At 43.5% G+C, this 14,079-nt stretch overlaps 1 protein-coding gene and 1 long non-coding RNA gene across 23 annotated transcripts in view; one reads left to right on the forward strand and one right to left on the reverse strand.

Annotated features, from left to right (window-relative positions):
* Positions 1 to 653, reverse strand: part of LOC138285164 (uncharacterized) — a 154,308-nt gene extending 153,655 nt beyond the window's left edge. The window contains exon 1 of the long non-coding RNA XR_011201531.1: positions 431 to 653. This is a non-coding gene — a long non-coding RNA (uncharacterized lncRNA). The remainder of the gene's footprint in view (positions 1 to 430) is intronic.
* The window catches only part of PHLDB1 (pleckstrin homology like domain family B member 1), a 397,027-nt gene that overhangs the window by 1,109 nt on the left and 381,839 nt on the right, over positions 1 to 14,079 (forward strand). The window contains exon 1 of one of the 22 annotated variants that reach the window (XM_069224756.1): positions 3,787 to 3,801. The exons of the other annotated variants lie outside the window; for them this stretch is intronic. The gene's annotated coding sequence lies outside the window, so the exon portion shown is untranslated. Of the gene's footprint in view, positions 1 to 3,786; positions 3,802 to 14,079 lie in introns of those variants that run through there. 22 annotated transcript variants of the gene reach the window in all.

Below are 14,079 nucleotides of genomic sequence, written 5' to 3' on the forward strand. Positions count from 1 at the left end.
ACTTTTGCGAATACTGTACTAAAATGTATTTCTATGGTTTTATAACATAATAATGTATGCACTGATGTACAGCGAGTTTGGCACAGTTTGTATAGCTTCGCGTGCTTGCTGTCAGCCTTGTGGCGCTGTGATTTAAGTACTGAGGTGGTGGGATAATGGGCCAACTTTACAACACTGCTTGTCAGACCTACTGTGGGCTCAAAATCTGTGCCTCGCGCAGAAGGCGCGTCTCGGCAGACTGCAGGAGATACATGTTGTGAGGGAATGATAAACTGAATTCGCGGAGAGAGTGTAGGGGTTGCTTCCCAGAGATAGGGTTCCTCCACCCCTATGTCTCATCGCACAGCACCGTGTGACGACGGTTCTATGCAGTGCTTTAAAGGGTCCGGTATTTAGTACATGCACTTCTTTAATTCGAAAAGGAAATTACCTGCACTTCTCAGCACGGCTGCATACATTCAATGGGAGAGTTCCGGCACTTCTCAGGTGATCTAAATAGTGAGTATCTGCACTCCAGCATTTGCATGTAAAGGGCTGGCTCCATGAACATCTCGTGTAGCGCCAGGAGGTGCAGGGTAGAGACAGCGGGAGTCGGTCGCCTCCCGAAAGCGCCTCGTTTGTTTTCTAGTTCTCGCAGCTTGGGAACACTTCTGTATTTGGTGCTTACAGGATGTGGGGACTTGTTACTCTGCAGCACGCGGGTGCGAGTCAGAGGATCCGAAAGAACATGTGAGATGTCAGTTTTTGTGGAGCTCAGAATATGTCCTAGTTCTCGCAAAGATGGACCAGTGACGTGGTATTCGCAAAGTCAAGGATTTATATCTGAGGCCGGGATGTTTTACCGTCCAGCGGGGATGGAGTGATACAGCACTCTTGGCTCTAGGTAAGAGCTTGTCTCCAGCATAAATTGTAGCAAGACAGGAATGTAAGCGCTAGCCCAAAGCCCGACTGGAAGCTTAAATCAGCTCTGACAAAAAATGTCCCTTCTGCAGCGTCGGGCAGAGTGCTGCACCTGGAAAGGGGCCATGGTTGTACATGGCAGCCCATCCTCTGTGGTATGACAAAACGTGACCCCCCCAACACAGTACACGGAGGCCCCTCCGGACTTACACAGAAGCTCTCAGGCCAGGGACTGTGCTGAGTGGGCCCCTGGAGCTCGCCCCCCGCACATCGGGGGCCTTTGTTATGCTACTGCCCATCCGGCTCTGAGAGCAGCGTGCAGCCTACTGCGGAAATGCCAGAGCGGCAGCCTGCTCCGTCTGCCTCTGTTTTGGGAGCCAATGTCCTTAAAAAGCCTCTGGCGCTGGGTTTTCGTTGTCCTGGTGGTCCTGGTGACTGCCCTCTCAATTTCTTGCTCCATCCCAGGCTCTTTGTGGGGCACCTGTACTAAACAGTCATGCAGAGCAGCAGCCAGAGTCGATGTGCTGTGTTGCCCGAAAGAGAGAGCAGAACAGGGCAGTGCCTATTCAGATCTTGGTCTTTCGCTTTATCTCACCCCGACACTGGCACACTTAGGCCCATATTTATACTTTTTTTAGCACCGCATTTGCGCCGCTTTTTGACGCAAAAGCGTTGCAAACTTACAAAATACAATTGTATTTTGTAAGTTTGCGCCGCTTTTGCGTCAAAGAGTGGCACAAATGAGGCGCTAAAAAAGTATAAATATGGGCCTTAAGGCTGATGCACCATACACACACCCTTGCACTAGTGCAATGTGTGTCTGTGTGTCTAGGTTTACATATAGTTAAAACCCTTTTAACGGTTGTACGACGGAACACCGACTTTCAAAACATCTAGTGCCTTAACAACGAGGTCGCAACACCGACCTCGTTCTTACTACTAATGGTTTTACCACGAATGCCTTAACAACGATATTTCGTTGTAAAGGCATCCCTGATAAAAGCATTACTAATAGGCACCATTCACCCTACATCCCTCACCTCACCCCCCCAATCCCACCCCAAAACCTAAAACACCCTGACCCCCCACCCCTCCATAAAAACCAAAAACGCCCCACCCCCCAACCCCACCCCAAAACCTAAAACCCCCTGAGCCCCCACCCCCTCCCCAAAATCAAAAACGCCCCACCCCCCAACCCCGCCCCCAAACCCCCTGACCCCCCACCCCCTCCCCAAAACCAAAAACGCCCCACCCCACCCCAAAACCTAAAAGCCCCTGACCCCCCCTCCCCAAAACCAAAAACGCCCCACCCCTCCAACCCGCCCCAAAACCTAAAACCCCCGAACCCCCCACCCCCTCCCCAAAACCAAAAACGCCCCACCCCCCCAACCCCACCCCAAAACCTAAAACCCCCTGACCCCCCACCCCTCCCCAAAACCAAAAACGCCCCACCCCCCACCCTGCCCCCAAAACCTAAAACCCCCTGACCCCCACCCCCTCCCCAAAAACGCCCCACCCCCCCAACCCCGCCCCAAAACCTAAAACCCCCTGACCCCCACCCCCTCCCCAAAACCAAAAAAGCCCCACCCCCCCAACCCCACCCCAAAACCTAAAACCCCCTGACCCCCCACCCCCTCCTTAAAACCAAAAAGCCCACCCCCCAACCCAAAACCTAAAACCCCCTGACCCCCCACCCCCCTCCCCAAAACCAAAAACGCCCCACCCCCCAACCCCACCCCAAAACCTAAAACCCCCTGACCCCCCCACCCCCTCCCCAAAACCAAAAACGCCACACCCCCCAACCCCACCCCAAAACCTAAAACCCCCTGACCCCCCGCCCCCCCACCCCCTCCCCAAAACCTAAAACCCCCCTCTTACCTTAGTCGACCCCTTGCCACCTGCGTCGTCCTCCTTCGCCAACTCCCTTCTTTGTACCTTAACCACGCATGTTCGTTGTTCAGAACATACGTAGTTAAGGCACAAAATAACGGAGTCGTGGTTAAAAAAAGCATTGTTGCGCTTTCGTTAACCACGACTTTCGTAAAAAAAATGTCGTGATAAAGGATGTTTCCCCCTTTTAACTCTGTATGTGAGCGGCAGTGCAGCCACATGCAAAGTTCGAAAAGTTTTGAGAAAGGAAAACTCTTCTTAAATTTTACGCCAGCCTTGATGAGGCATACATTTTTGGTGCAAATCTCTGGTCTACAATCCAGGGCTGGTTGCTGCAACATCTATGAGAGAGCCCCCTGATAGAAAGTGCTACTTTGTGTTACTTTACGACCACTATTAGAACATTTTCAAAGATTAAATCTACACTCGAGGCTTGAACCGATTTGCTCACGTTTTGTGACACTGCACTGATGCAAATCCTTGCTAAACTTGGCCCTGTGTTTGTTTCACCTACACAAGAGCAAGTGATTGAGGTCAATAACACTTGACTTAAGGGTATTTTTTTTCTGACATACATGTGACTAACAGAGAAAGCAACACGAGAAGTGCAATGACAGGTATTTATAGAAGTAGCTTCTACAGTGTGATGTGTGTGTGATGTTTTCGTTAGCTTTAGGGCAAGAAGAGAGAGAGAGGTATGAAAGACTCCCCATGGGGTAACATTTAAACATTCGCGAATATCCATCATGTATCATCAGTGTGTCTTGTGCTGTCATGCTTTGAATTTATGGTCGTAGGGTCATTCTTTCTCCTGAAATGTAAGTAATTGTGTATTCAGATTGCAGTGCATGGGATAATGTCCAATGTTTATTTTTCACAGTGCTCTGAAGCAGTCAGCTGGGGAACGGAAGCCATATATAGATGAACTGAGTTCACCATTAAAAGTAGAACATGGAGACCATGCTATCACAAAAAAAGGAGAGGCTAAAGATTCAGAAAAGTATTGATTCTGTAAGCCTTCTATTTTAAAAAACAAATTGCAGTAAATGGCAACTCCTGCTTTTCAGTGTGATTTAAAGAACGGAGGCTAGAGAGAGGCCTTCTGGATGTTGTGTTGGCGGAGCAGGTGTGAGAGAGGACGCAGGGTGAGTCCAAGTGGATAAGGCGGCAGCAAATCAGGGTCGGTGTATGGATGTTGTCAAGGGCTGGACAGGAGTGATAGCATGGATGGGGCCAAAGGATGGGGAGGGACGCGACAAGAGATTGGAGGAGAGAGCTGATTGGCGCAACAGGAAGGGAGAGATGAGTGGGGATGCTGATAGCAGCAGATTTGGCTAGTGGCTTTCAGATTTGTAATTTGATTTGTGCAAACAGTTAAATTGTTAAACGATGTTGAATGTTGTGATTCATTTGAATAGCTACTTATCAGAACTTAGACGTTTCTAAATGTATATATTTTCATCTTGTGTAATTGGCTCGGAGGTCACAAATAAATGTGGAGCCCTGGGTCTGCTGCTAGTCAGAGGTTTAGTGACAGCGCAGTCTCGGCTCTGGGTGTGAGACCACAGATGAGATGACTGAGCGGTCTGTGAGGAAAGGGAAGGTTCTGCCTCTCCTGGGAGATGTGTTCATAAAGGAGCAAAGATGACGGCATAGAGGAAGGTTTTACCTCCAGTTGGAAATCTAGTTATCAGTTTTTGACCTGAGGTCACAAGTCACAATCAGAAACGTAGTGGTACAGCGGTCGGAGCCCGGTGAAGAAGCAGCCCAGGATCTAGTCTAAGGTGGGAGTGTCCGGTCCCCTCGAGGAAGGTATATTAATTTGTTATGTTATGTTATATTGACTTATACAGTGCACTAATCACCCAGGAGGGTATCCGGGTGCTTTGGCAGGTGTATAAGTGTCTGGTCCCAAAAGTGCTTATACAAAGAGCCACATCTTCGGCTTCTTGCAGAACTCCAGACTTGAAAAGGAGGCTCTGATGTGTGGAAGGAGGTCGCTCCATGTCTTGGTTGCGATGTAGGCGAATGAGCGACCTCCAGTTTTGCTTTTGCGCTTTCAGGGAACATGTGCGAGAGAGAGGGAGGCAGATCATAGGTGTCTGGTGAGTTGCTGGAAGTGTATGCAGCTGTTCAGGAGTCCTGCTCCTGTATTGTGTAGGGCTTTGAATGTGTGCGTGAGAAGTTTGAATTGATTGCACTTGTTTTATGTGGAGTCAGGGAAGCTTCCTTCGGTGTTTTGTGATGTGGGTGCAGCATGGAAGGTTGCGTATGAGTCTTGCAGCAATGTTCTTGATGGTCTGGAGTCTGTGTAGTAGTTGTTTGGAGATTCCAGATTAAAGAGTGTTGTGGTAGTCCAGCTCAGTTCATACAGCCATCTAGGACTTAGTTTGATGTTGGAGAGGCTGGTCCCCTCAAGGAAGGTATACTCTTACAGTGGGCCAGGCATGTGTGGAAACAAGAACAGTTATTTTTCAATCAGAGGTGCAGTGAGAGAGCAACTGTGGATTTTGTGGTGGTTCGTCTTTTGTGGTGGACATCACGGAGAGTCCAGGAGAGACTAAGAGCATGCAACAACAAAACTCTTCATATTCTTCCACCTTTCACCTGGTTCCCTGATTATTTTAGCAACCATTATACAGCTTTCATTTGATGTTTTTTCTGGATCTGCTGTTTGCTTTTGTAGTCTTGTGAGATTTACGCTGCTGAGCTTGCCCTGGTCCCTGATTTGCTCTGGGCATGCCCAGCTGATGAAAACCAATTTGATGCTACGGCAAAGCTCTATTGAAACGTCAGACTTCTCCTGCTCCATTTAGTCACGACTTTTAAACTGTAAGTTGTTATACAAATAGCATGCTATTGCCCCCCTTACCCACACAGGTGACAAACAAAAAAGAACAACTGCCAGGACATTTGTAGTAACTGCTCTCACGCCAAAGTTTTAATCCAGAAAGTTTATTGCATCCAAGAGACCGCAGTCAAATCAACAGAGTGCTCAGTGCCTGTTCAAGCTTCAACTGCCTGATTTTCACCCAACATTCCGCTATCGAATTCCCATCTCTCATTGGCACAAGCATACAAAACTTACACATTACATTATCCTTTCCTCTCATAAATATGACTAAACATTTGTTGAGTTTAACTATAACTTTCCAAATGTAAGAATGCATTTAGTACAATAGGTACAACCAAAAAAACAAAAAGAACAAAAAACAAAAAAAAACAAAAAAAAAAACACACTAACACCAAAAACTGAAACAAACTGGGAGACACCTCATAAAACAGTATCTCATATCAGAATACTTTTCAAATTAGCAAGTCAAACAAATAACCATTCTAAAATTTATAAGGGAATACATCATAAGTCAGCATTTCATATAAGAATACATTTAAATTAAATGAGTCATTCAGATATCAATTCTAAAGTTAAAACTTTGAAAACTGGAAACTAATAACAAGAAAGCCCTTATATCACTGATATCTCAAATGTTTAATCCTTTGCCTACTTCTTCTACAGACATACAAATCTTAATTGGACTTGTTTACACTTTTTGAGTTGACTACAGTTTCACCAAAAACGTTATCGTTTTGATGAGAAGGAGAATGTATAGAACCATCCACTCCAACATCACTATCTTAGACCACTTTATCAACATTCCACCAATTTCGCATATTAACAGCATTCCCACATATTTTATCAATTATCATTGGCTCTGAAAGCTTTTTCTGTCCTTTCCTTTTGTGAATAGGTATCTTAATTTTAATTTTATGACCAACTTCCAACTGGTGGGAACAAACTGATCAAAAAAATTACTTTGTTTGCACTGCACTTCTTGAACATTTTGTCTTACTGTTCCATCAACCACTTTCCACTCACTATGTTTTACCCACTTGGGCATCCATCCAGGGCAGATTTTGGAAGAAGGTTTCCTACCACACAAAAACTCGAAAGGGGAAAACCTAGTGGACGAATGGAGAGTGATGCAATGGAACCAAAGCATGGATCGTACTGCAATTTGAACGTTTGAATTATTTGAAATAGTCCATTGTACACAATTCCCCAATACACGATTCATGTGTTCCACAAGACCATTTGTTTGTGGATAAAAAAGTGAACTATTGATGTGCTTGACATCTTCCTCCCGCAAAAAAATCTAAAATTCATGACTTACAAATTGCACCCCATTGTCAGAAACAATGAATGATGGAAAACCCTCATGTAGAAACACATACTTCAAAAAGTCAATCGCACTCTTTGTTGGGGGATCACTTATGAATCTAATTTCTGGCCATTTGGAGTAATCCTCAATTACAACTACAGCAAATTTTAATGAAGCAGGTAACATGCTGAAAGGACCTATCATGCCAATTCCCACTTTTTCCCATGGTTTTGAAGGCAATTCAATAGGTTGTAAAGGTGGAGTTCTTACTCAGAATCCTTTTTCACAACTGTTGCACATTACACACTCACTCACAAATTCATCAGCACATTGGTCCATTGCAGGCCACCAAAACATTTCACGGAACCTAAGCTTTGTTAATGTTCTACCTAGGTGACCTTCATGCACACCAGCAATAATCTTTGTCTAATGCTTTCTGGGGGTACAAACCTCCCACCTCTCATCAGCATGTCATCTTCAACCGACATTTCATCAGACACCTTTACAAATGTCTCTGAATTGGTACATTCCTTTCTTTAGGCCATCCACACCTTATACATTTCATGACCTTTGTCAAAATCGTGTCCTTAGACAATTCCTCCTTCCACTCGTTTTCGCTCACAGCACACATACCCTCTAAATCTATGGCTGCTATGAAACAATTTTCAACATCGTCTTAATCTTCTTCTACATCAATACCACGTTCTTCATTAGTTGGAAACCTCGATAAAAAATCTGCTCTAACATTCTTGTTGCTGGAGATGTATTGAACTTCAAAATTGTATTGCAATAACGTAGTGGCCAATCTTGAAATAAGCGGTGTCTGTTCTTTGACAATGTCTTCTGGTAAAATGGAAACCAGAGGGCTATGATCTGTGCGTAATACAAACTTGTTGCCCCAGACCTATGGATGGAATTTCCTAATAGCCCACCAACATGCCAAAAGCTCCTTTTCAATGACTGAAAAATGTACTTCTGATCCTCTCAAAACCCTTGGTGACTAACCCAAGGTATTTTCAACACCTTCCTTCACTTGAGTCAAAATGGCACCCACACTAAAACTACTGCCATTTACAGTAATGACACATTACACTTTTGGATCAAACAGTTTTAGGATTTTGATCCCACTAATTGGGACTTGACCCAGTCAAATGCTTCCTAACTATCTCCTTTCCACTCAAACGCAAACTTTTTCCTTAACATGTTAGTCAAAGGTTTGGTTTTCGAACCATAATCATTCATGAAACAAGAGTAGAATTCACACTACCCTATAAAGGATTTCAACCCTGGCTCGTCAATTGGTGATGATGAATCAGTAATAGCTTTGACCAACCCAGGTTTAGGCTCAACTCCCTGTTCTGACACCACATGACCCAAGTACTCAACTTTGTTTTTTTAAAACTGACACTTTTCATTTTTTAAAACAACCCGTGTCTCCTGCGTGATTTTCAGCACTTTTCTCAAAATAAGATCATGCTCCTCCCTAGCTCCTGCATGGATCAAAACATCGTCTTGAAAAACAGCTACACCCTTAATGTCTTTTAACAGTTGAGACATTATCCTTTGAAAGATAGCAGCTGCTGACACCAAAACAAAAGGCATTCTACAATACTGGAAGGTACCCATGGATGAAACAAAAGCAGTAAGATGTCTCGACACAGGATCTTGAATGACCTGATGATATTCTGCAGCTAAATTCAATTTAGAAAACCATTTAGATTCTCCAATTGTAGCTAACAATTCCGTTATTTTGGGTAGAGTGTGGAAATCCACCCAAATGTGCTTGTTCACACTGCGAAGATCAACACAAATTCTCAAGTCACCATTTTTCTTCCTGGCAACCACCAAGGGAGACAACCATAGAGATAATTCACTTGGCTCAAGAATACCTTTCTTGCTCACTTCCTTTAATTCTTTCTCTAGCTTGTCTCTCACACTGAATGGTATGCTCCTTAATTTATGCTTGACAGGAATGACTCCCTCCTTTACTTTTATTTGATGAGTGAAACCTTTAATGGTGCCTAAATTCCCTGATAAATCTAGTAGAAACTCTTCCTTTAAATTATCACTATAATCATCCGATTCCACAACAGATACTTGCTCTTTGGTACCCAGTCACAATACCATTTGAAAAAGGCCCTGATAAAACCAACCTAATACATCTAATCCTTTTATTGCAACGTACATTTTGCCCCAAAAAATTCGACTTTTGAATTCAAGTACATCCTCAAAATATCCTGCTAATTCAATCTTTCAGTGCTCTGCCTGGTGCATTGAGGGATCTAACTCCCCAAACCACCTTAAATAATTCTTGAGTAATCATTGTGATCCTAGCTCCTGAATCTACTAGCAATTTGATAACCTGGTCACCCACGCCGATTTCAACATATTAATCTATGCACTTAGCAGGATCTCCACTCACTATTTGACCATCAGTAACAATCATCACCATGTCTCTCAATTCCTCTTGGATTTTAGCAACCTCATACACAATTACATCTGTAACATTAGCTACACCAGTGCCATTTGTGTGCCTGCCTGAATTCTGAAATGTGCCAATGCTGATTGTGCCACTCTGGCACACTTTGGCAAAATGTCCCATTTATTAGTCCTTTCTACATATAACATTCCTAGCTGGACATCCTCTATTGCTCTTAAAATGGTTTGTATTACCACATCTAAAACATATATTTGTTTGCCTAAAGAAATGCTTAGTAGACTATTTAGTCAACTTCAATGTCTTTTCTTCTTGAGATTTCACTATTCCTATAGTTTCTGTTGACCTGCTCTCCAAATCCTTGACAGACTGTGTCAATGTCTCTATACTCTTTACTAACCTTAATGTCTCTTCAAGCGAGGGATTACTCATGAAGAGTAGCTTTTGCTAAATTGTTTTATCCATGCATTTAGCAATGAATTGATCTCTCACTAATTGATCACTAAAGGTCTCAAATCGACAATCAGCTGACAGTTTTCATGAGCTAATATATACGTATCAACATCCTCTCCAGTATTTTGTTCTCTTTTGAAAAACTTGAGCCTGATTACCACCAAGCTAGGTTGAACATCAAACCTCAGTTCCAGTTTTTTAACCGTTTCAATATACTCATCAACTTCTTCCCTTTCATTTATTACCAAAGGTGGTAGGTGTTTGAAAATAGACCTCCACTCAAAACCTAAAGAGTGTAACAGTAAAAACGTCTTCCTTTCTGGGAGGAAAAAAGATGCACCTATTGCTCCAAGGTACTTTTTGAAGGCATCAAACCAATTTTTCCAAACAATTGGTGGGTTTCCAGGTGTCTCTAAAAATGGTGGTGGTGGGTTTGCTAATTGCATTGCACTATAATAAGTGTGAGTCTTTTCAATGCAGCTGGTTGTAGACGTTTGAGCTGGTTGTAGATGTTTAAGAATTATACTATTTGTATGCACAACCACACCCTCATTTTATATGTTTTTTTTAAAAATTATGTACGTGGTATGTGCTTCACCAAAATCATCAAACACGAGTTTAGACACACTAACTGGGGTGTTCTCGTCACCAGCACTTGAAGTGGATTACATCTGTGTAGCTGGATGAACTAATGATCATGAACTTCATCACTTATAACATGGACGAATAGAACTGAGCATACTAATGTTGAAAAAGAAATACCAAATCGTACCTTTCCTTGTATTGTCGGAGCCTTGAAACAACACTTCTGTGAATGTTGCTTATGAAGGCGTGGTTGGAAACACGCAGTTAGCTTTGTAGATTTCACAAACTCAGCGTGAACAGAAAGCCATGCACTTACTTTTCCTCACTGTGTACTGAGGCTGCGTCTGACACAGAAGACACTACTATACTGACCGTCCTACCACCGAGACGATTAACTAGGAAGCCGTCATCCAAACCAATGAAATCCAATGAAATGCGTAGCTTCAGCGGTATGTTGGTTCAAGTAAGCGGCCTCCTGGCTCGTCGCCAATTCTCTTATAGTAACTGCTCTTATGCTGAAGTTTTAATCCAGAAAGTTTATTGCATCCAAGAGACCGCAGTCAAACCAACAGTACGTTCAGTGCTTGTTCAAACTCCAACCCCCTGATTTTCACTAAACATTCTGCTATCGAATTCCAAGATCTCATAGGCATGAGCATGCGAGACTTACACATTACAACATTGTACACTTTCTTTACTAAAATTAGTTGAAATGCTTTAAGGTGTAAAAAGAAAAAGAAAAAAGTGCAGGTGGCCAACATTTTTCTTAGGAGGCTGTTGTCTACTTTCTCCACTGGCTCTGCCCATTTCTTCCACTGGCTCCTCCCACTTCTCACACTGGCACCACCCACTTCCCCAAATAGCAACGTCCACTTCCGCCACTGGCACAACTTACTTCCTGCATGTACAATATCCAAATCTAGATTGCAGTGAGCAAGCCTACCTTTCTCATGAAGGTTTACAGAGGTTCAGAAAAAATGAGGTAAAATAGAGCATGTTACAGCCAATTATCAATTAAAATTGCTAAAACACCCATTTCTCTGAAACAACACTCAAATATGCCAGTACATTCATGGTGTGGTTACGGAAATGGAAAGGGCTGAGGAGAGGACTGTAGCATAAGAAAACAGGCAAAAACAGGGGGGTACAGAGAAGTGGGAAGTGTCTTGAAAAAGGAGTCTGGGGTTAGACACAGACGAGGTGGACATGAAATATGGTTTTGGGTATGCCACAGAGGAGAAAGTTATAACTTGGGTTAGAAGAAGGGAGGAAAACCACAAGCAAAGATAGGCAGTTTGTCATAACCAGGAAAAGGAGGGTAGCGTACTAGCTTGAGGGCAATGGAGAGAGGAACGACATTGGAACAAAGCAGGGGTTTAGAAGCTAAATGCCAGTGAAAGATAGAATTACAGGTACTCGTTATCTACAGGCACCTGTTTGTTACCAAGAACTGCAGTTAATACTCTATTGTAAGTATTGCAACTCTGCTAAGAAATTGAGGTACTTTCCCTTTAAAATTAAAAGCCTGCAGGTACTCAGTACTGGACAGAACCAGCCAACTTGAAGCACGATTAAACGTACAGGAAAAATGTGATGCCATCGGCACAGACAAGATGGAGAGAGAGTATTGTGGGGCAGAAGAGAGTATAATACCGTGGATCATGAAAAAGGGGCCTTGGGTTAAAATGACAAAGTGATACATAGGCAAGGCACAGACAGTGCTGCCCAGATGCACTGGATGGAGAAAAGAGAGCAAGATAACGAAATAAACGAGGGACTAATGTATAGTGTCCTTCTCACCACGGATCATTATGGACACTGTCTGCCAATCCTGAACTTTTCACTTACACATCAGTGTTTTCAGATGAGTTAGTGTACTGAGTTAAATGGAAGCAAAATAAGACTATAACACACATAATGCAATAGCTTCATACACAAAAGTCCAGGACTGGGAACAGCATCCATAATGGCTTTGGCGGAGGTGCTCCTCCAAGATGGATACCATGACACCCATGGCTGTATGAAGCCATGGACACAGAGAAGAGAGTATCACATTGTGAGAGAGAAAATACTGATACAGCGGGACAGAAGAGATGGTATTAGCATAGGCACATAGTAGCGTGCGGATGAAAGGGTGACACATTGAACACAGACGTCATAGGCAGGGCCACTGGAATTATGCGATTGTGAGACTGCAGAGTTTTTTGTATAATTATAGCTTTGCCGCATTTGCCATATTACCCATTATAGCTTTGCTGCATTTGCCACATCATCCATCATTTGCCGCACAGTCTGCAGATTTTTACTAAAAAATAAATGTTTGTAGTGCAAATGTTTCAAACGTTACTAAAATACAGTGACATGTGTTGTCACAGAGAGGAGGGCCCTTCGTAAAGGTTGACTGGTCATCCTTTTTTTTCTTATTATTATATTCAGGTGTTAAACTGGTACTAGTGAAGTGCAGGCAATGGCCAGACAGTGTTAACAAGTGTAAAAATGACAAAATAATGAAATAATACTATCACAAAATGTGCTGCATTATGGCACATAATTTGCCTTTTCCTGATACATAGTGTGCTCATCCCTCCCACACAATTTGGCCCTCCCCTGCTGTAGGAGGCTGGCCTGGCTTGTAGTGGGTACCAAAGGTACTTACGCCTTGTGCCAGGTCCAGTTATCCCTTATTAGTGTAGAAGAGGTGTTTCTAGCAGCTTAGGCTGATAGAAGGTAGCAATGGCAAAGCAGCTTAGTCTGAACTAGGAGACATGCAAAGCTCCTACTATACCACTTATATCATATGCACAATATCATAAGAAAACACAATACACAGAGTTACTAAAAATAAAGGTACTTTATTTTTATAACAATATACCACAAGAAGCTCAGTGAGTACCCTCAGTAATAAGGTAAGTACTATACACAAGTTATATGTACACAAACCAAAAATAGGTAAGTAAGAGTCAGAAAAGTAATGCAAACAGTGTAGAATTACAATAGGTTGCAATAGGCAAGCATAGGTCTAGGGGCAACACAAACCATATACTCCAAAAGTGGAATGCGAATCACGAATGGACCCCAGACCTATGGGAGCTTGTAGAGGGTTGCTGGGACTGTAAGAAAACAGTCAGGGTGTCCAAGATACCCCACCCCAAGACCCTGAAAAGTAGGAGTAAAGTACACCTACTACCCCAAGTGAGCACAATCGTCGTGATAGGGGGATTCTGCAAGAACCACAAACACCAGCGGTGCACTGAAAACGGATTCCTGGACCTGAGGACCTGCAAAGCAAGGGGACCAAGTCCAATAGTTGCGACAGTGTCCAGGGGGGCAGGAGCCCAGAAAACCCCGGGTGAAGGTGCAAGGAAGCTGCCTCCGGATGGAAGAAGCTTGGAGTTCTGCAAGAAAGAAGAGGACTAGGAACTTCTCCTTTGGAGGAAAGATGTCCCACGTCACGATGTAGCTTGCAAAGGTGTTCCCACGCAGAAATACCCCAAACAAGCCTTGCTAGCTGCAAGGGTTGCAGTAGAGGTTTTTGGGTGCTGCTGAGGGCCAGGAAGGACCAGGATGTCACCATTTAGAGGAGGAGACAGAGGGGGCACTCAGCAACTCAGAGAGCCCTCACAGAAGCAGGCAGCACCCGTAGAAGTACCTGAA

Source organism: Pleurodeles waltl, chromosome 3_1, assembly GCF_031143425.1.
Source record: "Pleurodeles waltl isolate 20211129_DDA chromosome 3_1, aPleWal1.hap1.20221129, whole genome shotgun sequence".
NCBI lineage: Eukaryota > Metazoa > Chordata > Amphibia > Caudata > Salamandridae > Pleurodeles > Pleurodeles waltl.